Source organism: Ambystoma mexicanum, chromosome 4p (assembly GCF_040938575.1).
Source record: "Ambystoma mexicanum isolate Mex_15411 chromosome 4p, UKY_AmexF1_1, whole genome shotgun sequence".
In the NCBI taxonomy this organism is placed as follows: Eukaryota; Metazoa; Chordata; class Amphibia; order Caudata; family Ambystomatidae; genus Ambystoma; species Ambystoma mexicanum.
The window spans coordinates 180,767,358-180,791,000 of NC_090927.1; the positions used below are offsets into that span (position 1 = coordinate 180,767,358).

A 23,643-nucleotide genomic window follows, 5' to 3' on the forward strand; every position below is an offset into this window, starting at 1 on the left:
AGTAATGGCAGCTTTGATGGAAAATTTACCATATTTAGACATGATTACTCGTGTCTGACAGATTGCCGTGATTAACCTCTACTTAATTTTATTTAGATGTGAGTCTAACGTTAGACTGCCCTCAAAGATAAGGCCCAAATAAACATAATTTGGTACCATCTTTAAGGGTGTTTCCTCGATCTGCCAGTTCATTAAGTGTTTGCGTAAGCCTTTAGGAACATACGAGACAATTTGTGTTTTACTCGTGTTTACTACCAATTCATTTTCTTTGAAATAAGAGCATAATGCTAACAAAAGATTGCGTAAACCACTCGGAGTTTTTGATACCAAAACAAGATCGTCTGCATACCATAAGGCACAAATTTTTACACTATTCAATTTAGGAGCATCACTGATTACTTTGCCAAAAATGCAACGTACATCATTAATGAAAAAATTGAATAAGGCAGACGCTAACATGCACCCCTGTTTCAGCCCTCTATATGTTGAAATTGGGGTTGATAGAAGACCCTCAGAGTTTAGCCTTACATAGACCTTAGTTTGTGAGTGGAGGGCAAAAATAATGTCAATAAGAGTGGATGGGCAGTCCGCTTTGATTAGCTTATCTATAAGTTTTGGTCTTGAGACCGAATCAAAAGCGGAATGAAGATCTACGAACGCAAAATATCTGGCTTGCTTCTTATGAATTGCTTGTTGTTTTATAGCATTTAAAGTAATTAAATTAACGCCAGTGCCTAGACCTGCCACGAAACCAGTTTGTGCTGGGTCACGTTGATTTACTTTATTTGACCAAGCATTAAAATCTCTTAGCACCAGTCTGGAGAAAATTTTTCCTGGCATGTCTAGTAACGTTATTGGACGATAATTTTTAGGATTCATTCGATCACCTTTTTTATAGACCGGAATGATTACAGAAGAACGCCATGATTGCGGAATATTTTTAGTTTGTAATATGTGATGAAAAGTATTATTCAAGATTAGTGCCCATTCTGTTATGTTTTTTTTGAGCATTACTTTGGTCAGTCCATCCAGGCCTGCCGCTCTAGATGATGAAGAAGCTTTAATAAAGGCTTGAATAGCAAATCTTGTACAATGTAAAGTCCAACTGTTTACAACTTTGCTATTGTGATTATAGTAATTCATCATAGGATCGTCGTATGAGGATGAAAAATGTGTAACCCACACCGATTCAGATAAACCATTGATCTGCACATGATCTTGGGATGAGATGTTACATTTATTCAACAGCTCCCAGATCATGGTCGAATTTTTACCACGGCAAGCTGACAGAAAGCATTCACCATCTAGTTGGTACAGGGTAGCTTCTCCTTGCTCGAACCCAATTTCGATATCTCGAAGAGGCAACTTTAACTGCTTTAATTCGATCAATCATGGGTAATTTCTGATACTTTCTGATCTCTTTTCTGTAGGCTTTCTTTCGTTCACAGAGAGCTAGATCAAAACCATGTCTTTTACCTGGTTCATTACAAACAGGATAGAGATTCGCGAAGGTGCTTAAGATATCTATATAAGAACCAGGCTTGTGTGAACTTTGATTTTTTAGAATAGCATCATTCAAAGCTAATAATTTATTGACAGACCATTTGAAGCGGTTTCTGCCATTGTTAACAGATACAGTATGTTTATAGTACAGTGCAGTTTTCAGGTGAACACCACTTTCCATCACCCAAAATAAGGCTAAGAGGTGGTGATCACTGGATATCTGTTTGATTATAATAAAATTTGCTGGTATTCATGAAGATGGAATTAGATACAAAAATATAGTCGATGGTAGATTTGGAGGAGTCTCTTTCCCAGGTATTCATAGGTGGAATATCACCTATGATTGCACCATTTACCATCTTTAAACCATGATCTTCCATAAAGGAGTACCATCTTGCACCTTCCCGATTCCTATTCCTCTTGTTCGAATGAAAGCAGGAAAAGTTCAAATCACCCATTAAGAATATTCCTGAGACATTATTTTGGTCAGAGATGTGTTCGAAAATACAGGAAAGAGCATAATGAAAGCTGTCATCAGTAATGCCTGCTGGGTTTCTATAAAGATTAATAAGAGCGTATGTCTGTGAGTTAAAAAGGATCTTAACCAGTTGTATGAATTTATTTGGTGTTTGCCAGGGGGAAATTGTCAAACCCCTGCTCACTTCCACTGCTACTAACAAACCAGCTGTGGGTCTACCTTTACCACCATGGATTGCTGGCAGTAAACCAATCTCATGATCGTCCCATATAGGGGGGATTTATTAACCACGTTTCTTGTAGAGCTACAATATCGTAACTATTCAAACCATTATCTAAGTTCCACTGTAAATGAGAGAAACCTCTAGTATTCCAACTATCAAGTGAAAACTCGTTGGTAGAGATGGTTGCTCGTGGTTACGAACAGATGTTAGGTTCCACATTGGGATCTAATGGCGATTGATTGATGCAATAATTGCAGGCACATGAGGGTTCGAGAATGGTGCCACCAATAGACTTATTACCATCAATCTCCTCAGATTGCTGTCGTGCTGGGTCTTGGGCTAACAAAAAAACCAAGATTAAACAAATCCATTCTGGCATGCCATAGTGTATTATGGACAATACCAGACTTTATCCAAAGCCTAACGATGGAAAGGTTCTTGTCGCAGAGAAACTCAACTTGATCCACATCTGAAGAAGAAATGGCTTCCAGTCCCTCTATATCTCCAAATATATTGAAGATACTAGCACGACATAAATCGTACTTTGGGAAGGACCAATGGCGACATTTCAGATTCAGAGTATGAAACTTGAAAATGCAGCACTATCGTCATTTATGTAGCGTTTATTACTGCCATTACGTATATCCATGTTACTCCTATTTCTATCTTTAGGTGGATCTTGAGGGCGCTGACTATTAGCAGGAGGCATGATTTTCGTGCAATTATCTGATCTGTTTTTGAGAGATCGGATTTCATTTTGCAAATTTTTGTTAAAATTATGAATGAGAGGGGCATGTTCAAGGACATGTGAAGCTTCAGGTAGCACCTCTGATATTCTATTAAGTAAATAGGAATCCACTGCAGTTCTTAATGCACTTAAACGATCTTCAACTTTCGCCATCGGAGTGAGAGTAGGATGTAACTTGCCCGCACCTGTCGAAACGACACCATGTTGAACAGCTAATGTCGTTTGTGCAATCGGGCAAGATTGTTTTGTTTGTATATTATCAGGCTTGGATGTCAAACGAAGTACCAGCTCATTCAACGGGTCATAGTTAGGAGATGGAATGAGAACTTCTTTTGGGATACCTAGAGGAGGAACAACTTGAGAAGGAGGAGAGATGTCTTGCAAAACTTCATCTACACACGAATTGCTGGCTGTAAGGACCAAGTCAGTATTAGTTATCTAATCAAATATAACTGGCGGACCAACAGCACTGTAAGTGAAAGATTTCGTGACATCCGAAGAAGGATGTATTTGAGGTAATTTTTTTAAATCTGACTGAGCTTTTTTATTTCTTTGTATAACTTTAGATGACATCACTTTTATTTTTCTATTATTTAACAAAGATCCTCCTATCTTTTGTACATTTTGGTTAACGCCCCCACGAGATTGACAGGGTATAGATTGACCCACAGTTCTCACAGGCGAATCAACACTGATCCAAGATTCGTTATGTTTTACCGTATCAGCTTCCTCAACACATTCAATTGGTCGAATAATTTTAGCAAACATTGGTAAAGCTGGCGTAATATTTAGAGGGTCTTGGATCATACTCTCTAAATGTGAGAGACGCTGTATAATAGATGTTCCTGAGTGTGCGTTTGAACCTTGATAAGCTGACAGATTGGATTCAAGCTGTACAATTCTTTGCTCCAGATTTACTAAAGAAAGACTTTTAGAATATTTAAGTGAGGTATCTCTCATCCAATCACTTATATAATTTATCTTGTCGGTTTGAACAGCTAACTTCTGATCCAAAGAGTTAAAAAGCTTGAATAAAGTAGACATAGTAGTGTTAATAGCTCCCAAAGTGACTTCTAATAGGACAGGATTTGGCAAAGATACAGTTAATTGTTGTTTCTTATCAGAGGTTTGGCAATGACGAGGGGTAGGTTGCAAAAAAGAGATCTCCTCATCTTGCCTTGTTGAATCCATGGAACATGCTTGTGCATAGTCAGTCATGATTGAAACTCTTGAGCTTTCAAAGTCTCTACATTCAGGGGGATTTTGAGAGGGGGATGAAGGAGACTTATTATGAGAGACTTGACCCACGTCTTCAATAATTACTGAAGCCAATGTAACATTCCCAGATGGTGAATTTTGTACTGTTTTTTGGTTTTCATTTGTCATCACTTCAGAGTCGAGAAATGACTCTTCTAAAACGGTGGAGAAAATTTGCATGGGTTTAATATTTTTAATAGGCGAATGGGGTACATTTAATGAAGTTTGATCTGAGATAGAAGAACTCAAAAGAGGAGCAGACGCCTCATTATTTAAATTATGATTTTGTATTGGGATCAGATCATTTACGTCACCATTAGGTAGTAATGGCTCTGCAGAGATCGATACAGAAGAAGCCAAATCAGTCAAATTGGAGATTATTGGGTCATGTGATTTTTTTACATAAAAATTACGAATGTCATTTGGATTTTTGTTAATTGGAGTTAAAATGATGTTTTTTTTTTAAGTGCTAGTGCGACTTTTGGTCTTTTCCTGTGATTTAGGAATGTTTTGATTAATGGGAGTTTGAGGGAGCAGAGCTAGGTCCGGTATATTAGGCATGATGGATGATGAAGTGGCCATCGGGTCTCTAGTTGTCTCTGATGGCATGCCTGTTTTTAGGGTGAACATAGAATGTTATGTAAAAACACTTTCTTTCTTAAGTTAAAACACTATGTGCCGTTTAAAATAAGAAACGCCAACCTAATATGACCTTGATATCTAAACAAATTTCAAAGATTGCCACAGTACTTGATTTGGAAACCTGGTATAATTGGTGAAGTTGGTATTAAACAGTACCTTAGGCAAAAGATTCTCAATTGCGACCATCCGCCAAACAGCCGCACAACAGCCAGAGGGCTTGTCCCCGCCGGGCTTAACGCCGCAAGGGTGGCTCTCAACAGCTGAAATGGTCCGGCAGAGTCACGTGATCCGTCACGTGTTGCCAGGAAACTCCGCCTCCTCCAGGAAGCGGCGTGTGGCAATAATAAAGAAAAAGACAGCAAGAGCTAAGGCTCGCAGTGCTGTACTGGCAGCGTCACGCAGAACAAGTGGAGCGAATCTCCACACAGCTTCACAGTTTGCTGTACACCCCGCTCGGGCGGCTCTCAACAGCTGAAATGGTCCAGCAGAGTCACGTGATCCGTCACGTGTTGCCAGGAAACTTCGCCTCCTCCAGGAAGCGGCGTGTGGCAATAATAAAGAAAAAGACAGCAAGAGCTAAGGCTCGCAGTGCTGTACTGGCAGCGTCACGCAGAACAAGTGGAGCGAATCTCCACACAGCTTCACAGTTTGCTGTACACCCCGCTCGGGCGGCTCACAACAGCTGAAATGGTCCGGCAGAGTCACGTGATCTGTCACGTGTTGCCAGGAAACTTCGCCTCCTCCAGGAAGTGGCGTGTGGCAATAATAAAGAAAAAGACAGCAAGATCTAAGGCTTGCAGTGCTGTACTGGCAGCGTCACGCAGAACAAGTGGAGCAAATCTCCACACAGCTTCACAGTTTGCTAGTATCGATTCACTCACCAACCATCCAACCACCCACCCGTTCATCCAGCCACCCAATCCACCCACCTATCCATCAATCCATCCAACCCATTCATACACCCACCCATCCATCCACTCAATAGACCCAGCCATCAAGTACACACATATCCATCCATCCATCCATACACCCACCCACCCATCCATCCACTCAATAGACCCAGCCATCCAGTACACACATATCCATCCATCCATCCATACACCCACCCACCCATCCATCCACTCAATAGACCCAGCCATCCAGTACACACATATCCATCCATCCATCCATACACCCACCCACCCATCCATCCACTCAATAGACCCAGCCATCCAGTACACACATATCCATCCATCCATCCACCCACACATTCATCCATCCATCCACTCAATGCACCCAGCCACCCAATACACCCATATCCATCCACCCACCGATCCATCAAACCATGCAACCCATCGATCAACCCACCCATTCGTCTATTCAATACACCCAGCCACCCAATCCATCCGAATCCATGCATCCATCCACCAACCCATCCATCCACCCATCCATCCACCCACACAACCATCCATCCAGCCACTCTATGCACCCAGTCACCCAATCCATCCGTATCCATGCATCCATCCACCAACCCATCCATCCACGCACACAACCATCCATCCAGCCACTCTATGCACCCAGGCACCCAATCCACCCGTATCTATGCATCCATCCACCAACCCATCCATCCACCCATCCATCCATCCACCCACACAACCATCCATCCAGCCACTCTATGCACCCAGTCACCCAATCCACCCGTATCTATGCATCCATCCACCAACCCATCCATCCACCCATCCATCCATCCATCCATCCATCCATCCATCCATCCATCCATCCACGCACACAACCATCCATCCAGCCACTCTATGCACCCAGTCACCCAATCCATCCGTATCCAAGCATCCATCCACCAACCCATCCATCCACACAACCATCCATCCAGCCACTCTATGCACCCAGTCACCCAATCCACCCGTATCTATGCATCCATCCACCAACCCATCCATCCACCCATCCATCCACCCATCCATCCATCCATCCACACAACCATCCATCCAGCCACTCTATGCACCCAGTCATCCAATCCACCCGTATCTATGCATCCATCCACCAACCCATCCATCCACCCATTCATCCATCCACCCACACAACCATCCATCCAGCCACTCTATGCACCCAGTCACCCAATCCACCCGTATCTATGCATCCATCCACCAGCCCATCCATCCACCCATCCATCCATCCATCCACGCACACAACCATCGATCCAGCCACTCTATGCACCCAGTCACCCAATCCATCCGTATCCATGCATCCATCCACCAACCCATCCATCCACCCACACAACCATCCATCCAGCCACTCTATGCACCCAGTCACCCAATCCACCCGTATCTATGCATCCATCCACCAACCCATCCATCCACCCATTCATCCATCCACCCACACAACCATCCATCCAGCCACTCTATGCACCCAGTCACCCAATCCACCCGTATCTATGCATCCGTCCACCAACCCATCCATCCATCCATCCATCCATCCACGCACACAACCATCCATCCAGCCACTCTATGCACCCAGGCACCCAATCCACCCGTATCTATGCATCCATCCACCAACCCATCCATCCATCCACCCATCCATCCATCCATCCACCCACACAACCATCCATCCAGCCACTCTATGCACCCAGTCACCCAATCCACCCGTATCTATGCATCCATCCACCAACTCATCCATCCACCCATCCATCCATCCATCCATCCATCCATCCATCCAGCCACTCTATGCACCCAGGCACCCAATCCACCCGTATCTATGCATCCATCCACCAACCCATCCATCCACCCATCCATGTAGCCACCCACACAACCATCCATCCAGCCACTCTATGCACCCAGGCACCCAATCCACCCGTATCTATGCATACATCCACTCACTAACCCACACACACATCCACCCATCCAATGCAACCAGCCACCCAATCCCATCCATCCATCCAAAAACTGCTACCACTACATTGTTGCTTGCAAAATCTGTGAACTGATCCGCAACATCTCTGATTTATCGATTCTGACTTCTGATCATTGAAAGGTCAGAATGACCTCAGCTTTGGGCAGTTTGAGTAGCTGTGTGGGCGCCCGTTCATAGCTGCTGGTTATTAACATTCATCAGCTCAAACGTTCAATAAAGCTTGTTCAAAAAAATGTGCAATGGTGAGGCATGTCATAGGGCATTTGTTGTAACTTTCAACCAATCATACGATTTGGAATGAGGCCACTGCTACTTCGATTCAAATCTCCTCCTACACTTTTTTGGCATTCACTCTCACCATCGTTGACAATCAAAATATCTTGCCTTTTCCTTTATATGTCTTTTATCCTGAACGTATTTGTCACGTGTCTCACTTTAGATAAGTACAGGTGTTTTCTGCATGCAAGGTGTGCATGTGAAGTTGGCATGGAAATAGTCAATTGCTTTATTTAGGAAGTGGTACGGGTGTAGAGGGTCCTGAGCTTGCTGTGACTTGAGTGCCAAGCTACATCTCACTGATAAGTGTCCATTGAGGCCGAAACATGTGTGGGGTTACTCTTGGTCTCGTGCAGCCGGGATTTGACAGGGAAGTTCTGGTTTCATTGGGCCTCATTACGACCCTGGTGCTAAGGGATTACCGGTACCGGTAAGGGTACCGGTACCGGTAATCCCTTAGCGCCTGATTACGAGGTCCCTTTGCGGGTTCCCACCTTAACAGCTGGTTTTACCAGCCGTTAAGGAATGGACCCGCAAAGGGACCTTAGTGCTAATTACGGTACCGCAATTTGTGGTACCGTAATTACCGGCTTCCCCATTCCCATTATACCCTATGGGGCAAAAATGAGAATAGGGAAGGGCCATGGTGAAATGGGGAAGCACCGCCCCGCCAACCTTGGAATGGGGTGGTACTTCCCCATTTCACCATGGCAGACTCGTTACAATACCGGCAACAACCATGGTGCTAATAGCGCCATGGTTTAGCGCCGGTGTTGTAATGAGGGCCATTTTCTCTTTTTGTGGCAGGACCAAGACTATTTGCTTTCTTTTTTTCCTTTTCTGCAGACAATCGAAAAACAATGGAATCGAGATCTGTTCTGAGTAATTGTTATGACTAATCCCAAGCTTTAGTGTTGCAAAGTCACACAGAGGGCATGGTTCCTGAGCTTGCTGTGTCATTGACCCCAAGTTACATACTTCTGATGATGATAAAACATATATGGGCTTGATTTTGGTCTCTGCAGGGCTGTGGGCCGTTAGCTTAATTTTCTTTTTTTTTGTACGGGAGATGGGCTCCACGCATATTGCGCGAGCCCAATCTCTCATAAAAAACAAGATGGCTGCCACGATAGTGCGTTTTCCATGTCCATGGTCAGTGCTGCTAGCAGGCAGTTCAACGATATACTACTCTTTGCCTTTCAACGACTACCAATTTCCGTAGGATATCCCAGATCCCCTCCCCCACTACCCTCACCAGGCCATATCGCATGACCTCTAGTGTTGGCAAATACAATAGACCACTTCCACTCCTTTTGAATAAAGGAACTGTAATTCTCACAACTGTATGACAATTTTTCAGAATTAAGACACGCACGTTGATGGTGGCACATCCACGTTCATCATGAAAGCTACTGTCATCTTATGACAAGATCAGCTTTTTTTTAGTGCAAACTTAACTGAATCCCTTTTGATTACCTCAATTTGAGGGGTTAGGTAAGATCGGGCCCTGTGAGGTAACGTAATTTGCACAAGATTACACATATTGTTCAAGTGGAGAAGCCGGGACTTGTGCCAACTGTCTCCAATTTATGTAGTAGACCATATGTCCTACCAACCCATATTTAATTGTCTAACTAGCATAAGAAAGATGTATTCTTTCATGAACAGTTGTATGTGTTAAATGAAACGGATGTGTGATGCACCAACCCACATTCTAAATGAATCTGAAAAAAATAAAAGACACCTTTTGAGTGTAATTAGTATTATTTTTGCTGACGAGATGCAAGACGAACACAATAAATAGCTGTACTCAGCTAATTCTCTGAGCTATCCCCGACTATTTCTACAAATTGCATGACAATGGAATTTCCTAAATGTACAAAACGTGCATAAAAAAAGGTGGTTTGCACATTTTACAATGAAGTTTCACCTAAAGAAAAGAAGCATCACCCTTAAGCAACCTCGGACACAGAGTTGGGGAGCACATAATCACACATGCAAAAATGAATATACAGAAAGGACATACATAGGAGTACAGCTACCCACACAATCAAAATACTGAAGTTGTCTTGGCAAGTGTTGTGGAAAATGTTTATCCTCCTTACGCACATGAGCCTAGTAGATCCTACTTTATTTTATTTCTTTCTTTGTTTATTTATTTACATTGCCCACGGAACCCAGAGGTACCTGGGTGCATTACAAGTTTCAAGATCCAGGTTACCCAAAGGACAGTTACAGTCAGTGAATACATTAATACAGCAGGGAACAGGCGGTGAAATACATAGGATGCGTGAAGCAAGCAGGTTAAAAGAAAAAACAACAAACAAAAAAATAATTGGTCCTAGCGATCATCATGAGTCCTTAGCAAAAAGCCAGATGTTGGTGTTTTTCCTAAAGGTGAGAAGTGACTGGTGTCTGCTCTCAACTGCGTAGGGAGGGAGTTCCATAAGTGAGCGGCCATTACAGGAAAGCCACTGCCCCCTGCTTTTTTCAGATTTAATCTGGGGACTGTTAGACAGAAGGCGTTAGCTGTCCTCATGGGGCGTGCTCCAGATTATTTGACAGTTTTTTCCATGGTATATTGGGGGGCAGCATTGTTTAGGCATTTGTGGGTGAGAGAGACAGTTTTGAACTGAATTCTGTCATTGATCGAGAGCCATTTGTTCTGTCGCCTAATCTCCAAGATATGCTGTCTTCTGGGGATACATAGGGCCGTTCTAAATGCATTATTTTGCAGTATTTGCAATTAGTACACTTTGGGCCTCATTACACGGACGGCGGTAAGGGTTTACCGGTACCAGTATTTTACCGGTACTGGTAAACCCTTGCCGCCTTACTACGAGGTCCCTTTGCGGGTTGGAGAATTTACGCCTGCTTTTTGCAGGCATTAAAAACCAACCCGCAAAGGGACCAGGGAGCTAATTACGGCACCGCAATTTGCGGTGCCGTACTTAGCACTTTCCCCATTCCCATTATGCCCTATGGGGCAAAAATAGGAATGGGGAGGGGCAATGGGGGAAAGGGGAATTACCGTCCCACCAACCTTGGAATAGGGCGTTAATTCCCCATTCCGCCATGGCGGAGTCGGTAAATTACCGGCATGGACCATGGTGCTACTAGCACCATGGTCCAACGCCAGGGTCGTAATGAGGGCCTATGTGTTTGCTAGCACCTAGGTATAGGGCATTACAATAATCCAGTTTTGACAGATTTAAGGCTGTCTCTAGAGTAATGCAGCTCTCTGTAGATAGGAAAGGTTTGTAAGCCTGAATCAGCTTACAAGGGTAAGCTGTGGCTGAGGCAGTGGCGTTAGCTTGCTTGCATAGATTAAGGGATGAGTCTGTGTTACCTCCTTTGCCACTTTAATGTCAATACCATCGATGTTGAAGGATAGATATTTGTTGCAGTGTTTGTTAAGGTTAGTCTGTGCTCCCAGGAGCATAAGCTCTGTCTTATCATTATTCAGGCACAGGCCATGTGCGGCCATTCAGGCCTGAATGATTGGATAGATTTTATTCACTAGGGCCAAGTCCGTATCATAGTCTCCAGTAAGTGGTATGAGGATCTGGGTGTCATCTGCATAGTTAGTGTAGGTGATACCCAGATGGCCAAGGTCATTAAATAGTGGCTTAGTGAAGACATTGTACATTGTAGGAGATGCACAAGATCCTTGAGGTACTCTGCATGTTATAGGTGTAGGGTCTGCAGAGGCCGAGGGTGATAACACTCTCATGGACCTGTTATTCAGAAACGATTGGATCCAGGATGTGGCTTCCTGGGAGTAGTGAGCCGCGGTGGATAGGTTTTTGCACAGCACTTTATGATCCACTAAATAAAAAGGGTCTGTTTCTGTGCCATGAAGTAGTCTGAAACCAGATTGCCAGAGCCCTAGGAGATTGTTTGTCTCCAAGTACGATTGTATCTGGAGATACGCTGCTTTATCTATTATCTTTACGAGGAATGGGACTGTTGTAATTGGTCTATAGTTCTTTGGGATAGAAGGGCCAAAAGAGATTTTTTTTCGAGTGGTAAGACCCATGCATCCTTCAAAATTGGTAGGGACCGTGCATGTACAAAATGAGATATTGATTGATGTGGTAATAAAAGGAACAGGCGTCTGGCAGCTTCTTTTATTATCTGAGCTGGGCAAGTATCTCCCTGACATCTTGATGTTTTGGGCGAGGCAATCATCTTTTCCACCTCTTGAGTGGTAACTTGGGCAAATTTAAAGCGCTGGGAGGGATTAGAGGTATGATCTGGGACATTGTGATGGGTGCCTGCTTTTGGAAGGTTCGCCTTTTTTTCTGAAATTGCATTTTGGAGGAGGGAGATTTTGTTAGACAGAGCATTTTGGATATTAGTACACAAAACGTTATCCTTGGTGAAAGTGTCCACAGGGGGGCTAGGGGCTTCCATTTCTCTTAATAGGACAAACAGTTCTTTAGTGCTAGAACTGTCTTTGTTGATCCTGTCATTGCATGTCTCGTGTTTAGTTTTTAATATTTCAGCTTTGTATTTGAATGTGATTTTCAGTAGCTTACTTTTGTTAACCTAAGTAGGGAGATTTTTCCACAAGATTTCCATTTGCCTTTTTTCTGCTTACAGGGCTTTTAGTTGTGGTGTAAACCAAGAATTCAAATGGGCTCTAGGTTTACTTTTACACAATTTAAGCGGGGCGATAATGTCTAAAGCTTGTGTTATAGTAGAGTTATAAAGATCTACTAAAATGGCTGGGTGAGACGTGACAGGCAGAGGGTTAAAGATGGGGTGAAGGTGAAGTATTGGCTTTTCTACTGTAATATTCTGTTTATTTCTGGGGAGGAGTGGTAGAGCTATTAGGTTAGTCTGGATAGGCATTATGTTTGCATGTATGGTGAAGGTCAGTAGATAATGGTCTGTCCATGTCTGAGGTTCGATGGAGGTATTTGTTGTCTCACAGTTAAGATCAGCCACCCAGTCTAATGTTCTGCCTTTTGTATGCGTGGGCTGGTTGATTCTTTGTGTGAGGCCTAGTTCAGTAAGGTGTAACGCTCACCTGGTATCCACGGGGATGTCACTCAGCCTGTTATGACCTCTTACGACCTCGAACCCTTCGCTGGAGTCTTCTCAATTGGAGACTGGGCCTGAAACACAGGATTGGTAGAGTTTAACTCCCTATTGTCTCTGTGTGCTTGAACCCCTTCTTCCCCGGGGTCCAACCCTTCCCTTTGATCCACAGCTCACCTTGATTTCTTGGAAAGTGTGCTCTCCATCCGGCTTTCAGCGCTGGGGCGCGTTCATTGATGCGGGCTCGTTGCTGCCTAGTTATTTCACTGGCAAGAGTCCGAAAGGTAAGTATAATGAGTCTTTTGAACAGTTCTCTAACTTCGTTCCTTTCCTTCCTTAGATGATGGCCGGCATCCGGGGATGGCAACGTGCTGCTGAGATGAGTAGCGCTGAAGGTGAGTGAGAGCGCGATGCAACCCTTTCATATTTGTATTGAACTGGGTTCTTTTTCTGTGTCTTTAAGGTGTCGCAATGTTTTCAGAGTGGATGCCGGTTATGAACAAGAAAGGCGGCGAGTAAGCGTGGTATGTGGCGCCTCTAGATGTTTCCACGGTAACCTGGAGTGTCTTTTCCATCTTGCAGATTGATGAGAAGTTCCGGAGACAGAGTTCCCCCAGAGCGGGCGGGATTCAGGTAAGCGTTTGAAGCTCATACAGTCTTCAAAAATAAGCGAAGATTTGCAGGCCTACTGGAGACCGATCCGAACACGGTGAGTGTCACGCTGCAGGTGCAGAAAACACAAAGCATGTTTCTCAGTCTGGGTGTGGCTTAAATAGTCTCTGGTTATCCCAGGTGTCTCTGGGCTGAACCACACCCAAAAGACTAGACTACACATGCAGTTCTGGGAACCGAAATATGTGGGGGCATCCATCTTTGTCCCCATCAATGCACTACAAGTCCAATCCCCAATGTTATCCTATGGAGTGAGTGAGTCTGGTGCCACAAGCGCCAAGTTTGACTCCAAGTGGGTCTTTGGAGGGATGGCAAGGCCCTTGAGGGCCATATAGGTGATCGTGGCTTGGCTCCAGCCTGACATCTTGGAGGGCTGGGGACATGAGGGGCAGGAATCATGACAGCACCCCCCCCCTCCAAGACCCCTCTCAAGGTAGCTCTTCTGTCTGGTCCTGGTTTGTTTGGATGGTTTTGATGAAATTGTCTAAGCAAGTGAGATGCATGGATGTACTCACAAGACTCCCATGTCCTGCCTTGTGGACCATACCCCTTCCAGTCTACTAAGTAGTATAATTTGGATCTGACGTACTTTGAATCCAGGATCTCCTTGACTTCGAATTCTGGCTCCCCGGCGACTACTACTGGCTGTGGTGGCGTTGCTACCCGGGTCCCAGGTTGAACAGGTTTAAGGAGAGACAGGTGGAACACAGGAAGAATCTGCATGTTTGACGGCAGAGCTAGTCTGACCGCCACAGGATTTATCACAGAGGTGACAGTGAATGGACCCAGGTAACTTGGACGGAAAGTTCGGGTTCCTTTAATGGACACGTGTTTAGACGCCAGCCAGACTTTGTCTCCCACTTGGTAGTTGGGGGCCTTTGCTCGGTGTTGATCAGCAAACTTCTTTTGGCGATTCTTAGCTTGAAGTGGGTGTTCAGCTGCCCTTTTAAAGGTTTGAGAAATGGCCATGTGCAAGGTTTTGACTGCTGGCATTTCCAGGGTTGTAGGAACGTCCAACTCAGAGGTACGTGAGTGCCTGCCATACATGGTATAAAAGGGTGTCTGCCCAGTGCTGGTGTGTAGGGAATTATTATAAGCATATTCAGCTATCCATAATAGGTTGAACCAGCTTCCTTCAGCTTGGTGTAACATGCAATGCAGATACTGCTCGAGCGTCTGATTTGTCTTCTCAGTTTGACCATCCGTTTGGGGATGGTGACTGGTGGATAGCCGGATGTCGATCTGGGCCATAGAGCAGCATTTTCTCCAGAAGTTAGATACGAATTGAGTACCTCGGTCTGAGACCAAAACTGAAGGAAACCCATGGAGCCTTACGATGCCTTCAAGAATTGCCTTTGCCAGACTGGAAGCATTTGGGAGCCCCTTAAGAGGAATGAAATGTGCCATTTTTGAAAATAGGTCCACAACCACAAGAATAGTGTTAAACCCTTAACTGGGTGGTAAATCAGTAATAAAATCGAGGGACAACGTGTGCCAGGGTGCTGGTGGGATTTCCAATGGTTGTAATAGCCCAGCCGGTTTCTGCTTGGAGGACTTGTTTTGAGCACACACTCCACAAGATAGGATGAATTGGATAATGTCTTTACGCCACGTGGGTAACCAATAATTTTGTTTTACCTTGGCTAGGTTTTTAGGAATTCCGGGGTGGCCCTCGATCAAGGAATCATGATAACCGGACATGACTTGTTCTTGTAGTTCTTGGTTTGGTAAGAATAAACGATTCCTGAAGTAGGGCAACTGATCTTTTATCATGTAATGTTCTCCTTGTGCACTCCACGCTTGTAATTGCTCCGGACTCATCAGGTTTTGGATTTCTTCATGTAATTCTTTCTGAGTTATGGTTGCTGTGATTCCTAGGAGCTTCTCACTCGGGATAATTGCTATTGGGTCAGGGGTCCGATACCTTGCTCTTCCACCCCCATACGGGAAAGGGCATCGGCCTTCCAGTTTTTCACCCCTGGTCGAAATGTAATCACATAGGCATATTCAGCAAAAAAAAGAGCTCAATGTAGTTGTCGAGAGGATTGGGCCTTTGCCATTTTTAGGTACTGGAGGTTCCGGTGGTCAGTTATTACGGTGATTGTGTGTCTGGCGCCCAAGAGGTAGTGCCGCCATGCCTTAAAGGCTGACTTAATGGCCAGGGGTTCTTTGTCTGTGATAGCGTAATTGAGTTCAGGGGGTGTGAATTTACGCGTCCAGAAGGCAACAGGGTGTAACTGGCCCGTTCCGGGGTCCTTTTGTGAGAGGACGGCTCCCATAGCCATGCTTGAGGCGTCCGTTTCCACCAGGTATGGGAGATCAGGGCGAGGGTGGCGTAAGATTGGGGCAGATGTGAATCTTGCTTTGAGTTCCTGGAAAGCTTCCTCGACTTCTGTTGTCCACTGGAACTTTTTGTTGCTTTTCCTTAGCAATAACATGATGGGATGCCCGATTTGCGAAAATCCTGGGATGAACCGGTGGCAGAAGTTTGCAAAACCCAGCATACTTTGAACCCCCTTGAATGAAGTTGGGGATGGCCAGTTCAGGATAGCATCTACCTTGTGTACATCCATTTGGATCCCATTCGGGCGGAGAATAAAGCCTAGGAATTCCACCTCGGAGACGTGGAATGAGCACTTTTCGAGCTTGGCGTAGAGCTGGTGTTGACAGAGTTTCTCCAATACAGATCGGACGTGTTTAACGTGGTCCTACTTTGATGCGGAATATACTAGAATATTGTCGATGCACACTAGAGCACATACATCAATCAATTCCCGTAGGACATTGTTAATGAAGTATTGAAATGCTGCAGGCGCGTTGCAAAGGCTAAAGGGCATTTATTCATACAAGCCGTATTTGGTGCAAAAAGCAGTTTTCCATTCGTCCCCCTGTTTTACGCGAACAAGGTGATATGACACCCTCAGGTCTGGTTTTGTGTAGATTTGGGCATCTTTGACTTGATCAAGCAATTCAGGGATCAGTGGCGGGGGGGGTAGGTTTTTTTTACGGTAATATGGTTCAGTGTGCGATAGTCGATGCACATTCTCAAGTCCCCCTCCTTTTTCGGTACGAAGAATAGAGGACTGGCTGCTGGAAACTTCGAGGGACGGATGAACCCGTTGGCCAGGTATTGGTCAAGATAGGCCTTCAGGTGCTGGTTTTCTGGTTCTGTGAGTGTGTAAGTTCGCGCACAAGGGATTTGTGCGCCGGGTATCAGGTCGATTTGGCAATCGTATGGTCTATGCGGTGGCAGGGTATTAGCCTGTTCTTTCTGAAAGACATCTTGAAAGTCCTGGTATTCACTTGGTAGGGTGCCAATTGCCACAGTCGCAAGCGTGGAGGTTCTGGTGTCTATGGGTTGTTTCTATTGGCAATAACATGTGTGGGTGCAAGTCTCGGGAAAGGCCAATTCTTTTGCTCACCAATCGATTCGAGGATTGTGAGCTACCAACCATGGCAATCCCAAAATCAACCGGAACTGTGGTGCCTTAATGAGGTCGAAAATGATAGATTCTTGGTGTCCATCCTGGCACAGAAGTGTTAAAGCTGCAGTGCATTGGGATACTGGACCAGAAGCTATTTCCGTGCCATCGACGGTGGTAACAGTGTCAGTGGTTGATTTAGGGCGTAACGGAAGCCCCATCTTTGCCGCAAGATCCTGGTCGTTGTAATTCCCAACGGCTCCACTGTCAATGTACGCTCTTACTGCGTGCATCCGAGATGGTTGTTGGTGATTGATCAAGACCACAGATAGTGCAAAATGGGAGGTCTGTAGTTCACTTTCTTCACTCAACAATTGGACCCCTACACTTGCCAGTCTGGGGAGTTTTCCGATTCCTTGATGGTATCTTCCTTGTCCGTAGCCCCTACCGTCCTCCTCGGTGGCTTCACAGTGTCGAAATAGAAAGTATATTGTGGCTGCTATTGTAATAAATATATTTAATATTGGCCTACGCCAAGCTGCTCGAAAGTCGCTTGCGAAAGAAATCTGTGTTGCAAGGTCCGGACCTTAAATCCATGTAGGCCGCCATTTTAGGTCAAACCGCCATTTTAGGATTCATTGTGTAAAAGTCACCCTGTGAGCTAAAATGGTGGACAATGTCATTGCAGAATACAACATGGCCGTCTTGACCTCTGTACATAGCTAATGTGTAATCTGCCTGCAGGCCACTTGTTGAAGTCATGAACTGAGACATTGTCCTTCACTGACCTATGTGTAGAAGGATTACTCGTGCAATGAAAACTAATCCACGAGCATATGTTGAGACAATGTATTCAAATACTGAACAAAGGACATCTGTTTAACTACATTGTATTAATGTTTAAGAAGGCCTGCATGGAAAAACTTTAGAATACACAGTTATTGCATACGCTTGTTGATACATGTATTAAAGGCAAACCAGTTATATGCGGTTATTTGAGACTTGGCATGCACCCTAGAATGGTGATATATTAAAAGGAATATTAACCCGAAGTGGGGCTGGGCATTGCGCCCACAAAATGTATAAAAAGTGAATGCATTCTAATGTACAGCGTCTCTCACTGAACACACTTAACCACGCTGGAGTTCGTTGTGTTGTACTGAGGGCAGATAGCTATCTGACTTTGCACTGCTTTTGTAATTGGATTCAGTATAGAATAAAGTACTTTGTATGTTCCTTTGTAACTCGTGTTCGGTGTATTTCCTTTTGGGGTACTCAGCCTCGATATTCTTTTTCTGTTTTCACAGTTGGCGCCCGAATAGGAACCCTCAAGATTGATGCCGGATTGTTGAAGGTTGACACACGCTATCGGACCGGGATCGGACGGTGTGACATAAAGGGGCACCTGGATGAGACGCGACACCTCAGCAGTGCTGCACGACCCGATCCCTGGATGATTAGCTTGTGGTCTGAGACGGCATCTTGATGAGGGTCCACTTATCGAGGCGGGCAGATTTGCTGAAATCACCATACACGAGGTAAGATTAGTTAGGTAAGATTCTTAGAAGTACCGATCGGTCCTCCTTAGGTTTGGTCAGGTGAGTCGTGACCCGATTCTTAATTATATCTGCAGACACAATTATTGACCAGGTAACACCAAGAATTTGAGATATGCCTGGGAAATTGTCTACCTGCTTTAGGGCATTATTCCGCAGTGATAGACAATCTTTGGAATTTAGCCATCCCGCACCACAGGAGGGGTCGCCGGCATGTACTATGTACTGTAAGTACGGCATTGGAAGTATAGTACTTAATGATATTTGGCACAGACAAACCAGACATGCCTCCGAACTTCAGTGGCCAATCAATGGTAGTTTTGAGATCCCTCGCATTGAATATTTGGAGTCAGTCTTGTTAAAAAAAAAGGCTAGACCTGCATCATTTGATGTTTTGCAGAATTGGAAAAAAGAAGCATTGAAATAACTTAAAGGTAGAGAGAAACATGCACCTCGTCATAAAACGAACACTGAAAAAGCATTGTTATATGACCAAAACAAACAGTCTGAGGCGACTAAAAATATGGATAGGGCTTTCTCACTTGGAATTCAGAAAATCTATCCTTCTAAAGATCTTCATATTTCTGATGAGTTTATTGACAAAATATTAAATGAACGAAGGCTTGGTGCCTCTGCGCCACCTCTGTATGTTCCTCTTCCCACTGTTGTACCTCTTCCTGCTCTTCCTACTCAACCTGTTGTTCCTACTCCTCCGGTTTTTGTCCCTCCACCTGCTCCTCTGCCTCTTTTTATCGCACCAGTTATAGTACCTCCATCGAATTTGCCTGCTCCCTCTCTTCCAAGTGGTCCTGAGCCGTTTGTAATCGATCGAGGTACAGTCACTCGCAATACTGTACCGCCGGAGAAGAAATGTGAGTTAATTGCATGGGCTAAGCATTGTATGGAGAAGGATGATCAAGCTAGTGTTTTTGCCACACTTTATAATACAGGTAATTTTCCTGAGAAAAATGTTTTTATTGAAGGCTTAGGGATTCAGTTATGTATAATGTGGGGAAGATTAAATAATGCGGATGTTCCGCAAGGGTTAAGGGATCTAAATACTCTAGCACTTTCCAGAGACACTGTGGAGAAGGTAAATGAGCATGTGGAGAGGTTATTTGGGTATGGAAAGGAGTTAGAAAAGATACAGAATGAGGATGATGAAGAGGAGAATATGTATGTACAGAAATGGTTCCTTCCATGTCGTAAACCGATATCGGAGGAAATGCGAATTTGTAAGAAAGACGCGATTAGATGGATTTCAGACATATCAATAACTCCAGTTGAGGTATATGACACATGTAGTCAATATACGTTGGAAATGCAGAGGAACGTGATACAGGTAATGGTAGAGTACCTGCAGGATGAATGTGTAAAAAGGAAGAATAGTTGTCCCACAGAGTTATTGAGCATTTATAAGAGAGCTTTTTCGACTGTTTTAGCGCTCGACTTGGCTCTGTTGCTTAGTAAGCGTTCGGAGTTGCCTACATCTCAGTTGCCTATGAGAGAGGTTCCTCCGACATTTGTCCGAAGGTTGAGGTTTTGGCCGATACTGCACAGGGTATAGTAGCTGTGAACATTCCCGCACACTATGTATCACAGTTTGTTCACGTCCCGTTTTCACGGCAGGAAATGAACACCATTAGACAGTCTATTCCTGACATTAGGATAAATCCGACAGGGTTCTATAAAGAGATGGAATCTGTTTTACAATCCTCAGTGTTCACCTTAGGTGACATTGATTTGTTGTTTCCTGTACTCCTGCCCGTAGATTTATGGAAACAAGTTAGAACTATTGACGATGTACCCGGGTTGGGAGATACATGGGCGAATATAACCAGACTTGATGGGGAAAGGCCAGCTGGCGAAAGACCACAACAGGTGATATTAACTCTACCTGATAGAATCATTGCTAAATTAAAAACCATAATTCCCGAAAAGAGAATTATTTGGGACAAGCTTACGGCCTGTGTCCAAGGAAAGTCTGAAGGTGCTACCGAGTTCTTTAATCGGTTCAAACAGGTATTTTCGGATTTCAGTGGACAAGACTTAGGCACAGAGTCTGGGAAAAGATTATTTGTGGATAAATTTGTACGTGGATTACTGCCTGACATCCAGTCACAGATAATGTCTTCTGAGAGTGCTTGGCAGGCGAAATCACAATCAGAAGTACTGCACATGGCTCAGTACTGTGAGAATCGTGTCAATAATGAAATAGATAGGATTGAAAAACGGAAAGGCGATTTAAAAACTAAAGTGCTATTGCAGCAAATTGTTAGGGGCCCCAGAGGGTGTAATTCTCAGGTTAGAGGTCAGTATGTCCCGCAGGGGAATGTGCCCTTGGGTCCTGTGAATATTAATCAGTGTGCTTATTTTCGTTGAGAGGGTCATTGGCGAGCACAATGCCCCGTCCTTCAACAAAGGTCAAATAATACATTTGGTAATATGGGTAGGCGATCCAGAGGTTGCCCGGGCGTAGGGGGCCCTGATAGAGGTCAGTTTACACAGGACCCTCATCAACCTTTTTCGCAGGACAATCAGACTCCGACTGCGGACACTAGGAATATATTTGATCATCCTTCCGCCGCATATTTATCTGAAGAGCTTCCTTTTCATAATATTCTGTTTCGTTAGGATTGCCCAAAGCAGGGTTTGGAACCTACACCTATTCCCGTCAATCAGAAAGGTCCCTACGTTGAAATGGTGGTGGGAAATAGGAAACATCAGTTTTTGATAGACACTGGAGCACAGAAGTGTTCCATTGATCATTCACGGGTTCCAAATATTCCACTGTCAGGGCAAACCAATGTTTCTGTAGGGTTTTCCGGTACACCAGTTGTTTGTCCGGTTTCTATGCCGGTGCCTATTTCTTTGGGTCCCTTTACGGACCAGTGTCCTTTTCTGTTGACTTCGGATTGTGGAGAGAACTTGCTGGGATTGAATTTGTTAAAAGAATTAAATGCAGTGATTTATTGTTCTTCTGATGGAGTGCGCTTGACGATTTCACCACAGCAATTTTCTGCCTCGCAATTTTTCACTAGACCTTTGCCTCCAGAATTCATTGATGTACCATAGAGCTTGTGGCTGTTGAGGACAATGATGTCGGTGTTTTACAGATCGAGCCTGTTAAGATAGTTTTGAAACATGGAATTGAGCTGCCACGCATTCGCCAGTATAAGATTTTGGTTGAGGGCGAGCAAGCTTTGAAATGTATTGTTTCCGATTTTGTGCATCGCGGTGTGATTGAAGAAATTTCAGGAAATGTGTGTAATAGTCCGATTTTACCCGTGTACAAGAAAGGCGATAATGTAATTCCATTCTGTTTTATAATTGATTTACGTGCCATTAATAAATTTGTGGCACCACAATTTCCAATTGTGCCTGATGTGACGACGATCCTAACCATGATTCCAGCTACAGCTACTTACTTTAGTGTTGTGGACTTAAAGAATGCGTTCTTTAGTATTCCTATACACAAAGATAGTAGATATTTGTTCGCGTTCACCTTAGGGGGACGCTCGTTTACATTTACTCGTGCACCTCAAGGGTACACAGAGACTCCTAGTATTTATAGTAGGGCTTTGAAAGAACAACTTGATACCCTTGAATTGCCCTCTACCTGTACTTTGCTTCAGTACGTTGACGATTTGCTTCTAGCTGCTGACTCTGAGAGTGCCTGTAAGGAGGGCACTGTGTTATTACTTATTCATCTAGCTAAGCATGGTCACAAAGCTTCACTTAAAACATTTCAATATTGTTGTCAGGAGGTCGCCTATATGTCAAAGGAGGGAAGAAGATTGACACCTGAAAGAATAAAACACATTTCTGGCATGTCTGTCCCAAATACACAGAAAGAAGTTAGGGCCTTGATAGGTATGGCTTCTTACTGTAGGTTGTGGATCCCGAATTTCTCACTAGTGATCAAACCGATGGTGGCTTTGACAAAGAAGGGCATTTCTTCACCATTGCCATGGAACGCGATACACCAGCAGTCATTTGACTTGCTTAAGACTATGCTCTGCACCAGTTTTGGGCACACCAAACTATGAAAAGGCCTTTGTATTGTTTGTGCATGATTGTGATGGATGTGCTTTGGCTGTATTAACGCAGCAACATGGAGGGAAGAATAGGCCGTGCGGTTACTGTTCTTCCATCCTTGATCCTGTAGCATGTGCTTTGCCAAGATGTTTGTGCGCTGTCGCTGCTGCTGCCGCGTCTGTAAAACAGAGTGAGGGAATGGTCCTAGGCCATGATCTAACCCTGATGGTGCCTCACTCTGTAGATGTTCTATTGAACCGAACTCAAACGCAACAACTCACTTCTGCACGGTTGACAAGATATGAATTGATCTTGTTTGCTCCTCACATTCAAATTAAGAGGTGTTGTGTCCTTAATCCGGCTGAACTCCTACCTTTTCCGCAAGATACTACTTGCGGCGATGAAGAGTCACATGATTGTTTGTATACGATCGAACAAGAAACAAAGGGCAGAATTGATTTGAAAGATACTCCTTTGGATAATCCGGAAGGAGAGCTGTTTTGTGACGGCTCCTGCTTTAAACCTCCGGATGGTACATCCACAGTCGCTTATGCAATCACTACATTGAGCATGGTTGTGGAAACTAAGAGAATTACGCATAATTCTGCGCAGGCCGCAGAGATTATAGCATTGACCCGAGCTTGTGAACTCTCCAAAGGGCTTGCAGTAAATATATATACTGATAGTCAGTATGCCTTTGGGGTGGTTCACAACTTTGGGAGACTTTGGTCAGAAAGAGGGTTCCTAACTTTGCATGGCACCAAGATTCAACATGGCTCCCTAATAGTGCAACTACTCTCAGCGCTTGCGCTGCCTACTCAGTTAGCAGTTATGAAATGTGTAGCACATCGAAAGATTGTGGATGATATTGGAAAAGGGAA

General features: G+C 44.3%; 1 protein-coding gene across 4 annotated transcripts in view; it reads right to left on the reverse strand.

Moving 5' to 3' along the window:
* The window catches only part of PTK2B (protein tyrosine kinase 2 beta), a 998,240-nt gene that overhangs the window by 366,325 nt on the left and 608,272 nt on the right, over nucleotides 1–23,643 (reverse strand). The gene's annotated exons all lie outside the window — the stretch shown is intronic.